Raw genomic sequence first — 400 nt, 5'->3', positions numbered from 1 at the left:
CTGCGTGGGGATGAGGAAAGCCAGCAGGGACAGGCTCCTGGGGAAGGGGAAAGGGGCTTGGCTGGCTGGGCTGGGCCTCTCTCAGCTTCCCTGGAGCCGTGCCGGGCAGTAGGCAGCCGCCTAAATCTGACTCCTGTGCTGCGGGCTGCTATATATACACAGAGTGATATCTCTGTATAACAAGGATATTTTTCCAAGCAGACATTCTGGGACACAGAGGGAGGCTGGAGCTATGGAGATGGGCAGTTTCCAGCCATCTCTTCCCTGCCCACTTGTGAAAAAGTGCTCCCTTTCTTCCTCCATACCCCTAAAATTGAGGTGCCGAGAGCCTGTGGGGCTTTGAGGGGTATCCGGAGCAAGGTTTGGGAAACAAGCGTCCTCCTGCCTTCCCCCATCCGTG

At 56.8% G+C, this 400-nt stretch overlaps 1 protein-coding gene across 1 annotated transcript in view; it reads right to left on the bottom strand.

Annotated features, from left to right (window-relative positions):
- CDC42EP1 (CDC42 effector protein 1) overlaps nucleotides 1-400 on the bottom strand; it is an 11730-nt gene that overhangs the window by 10801 nt on the left and 529 nt on the right.

The sequence above is a fragment of the Geospiza fortis genome, unplaced genomic scaffold, assembly GCF_000277835.1.
Source record: "Geospiza fortis unplaced genomic scaffold, GeoFor_1.0 scaffold173, whole genome shotgun sequence".
Classification (NCBI taxonomy): domain Eukaryota; kingdom Metazoa; phylum Chordata; class Aves; order Passeriformes; family Thraupidae; genus Geospiza; species Geospiza fortis.
Note: the sequence above shows the minus strand (reverse complement) of the source record. Positions and strands in the feature narration are given on the sequence as shown.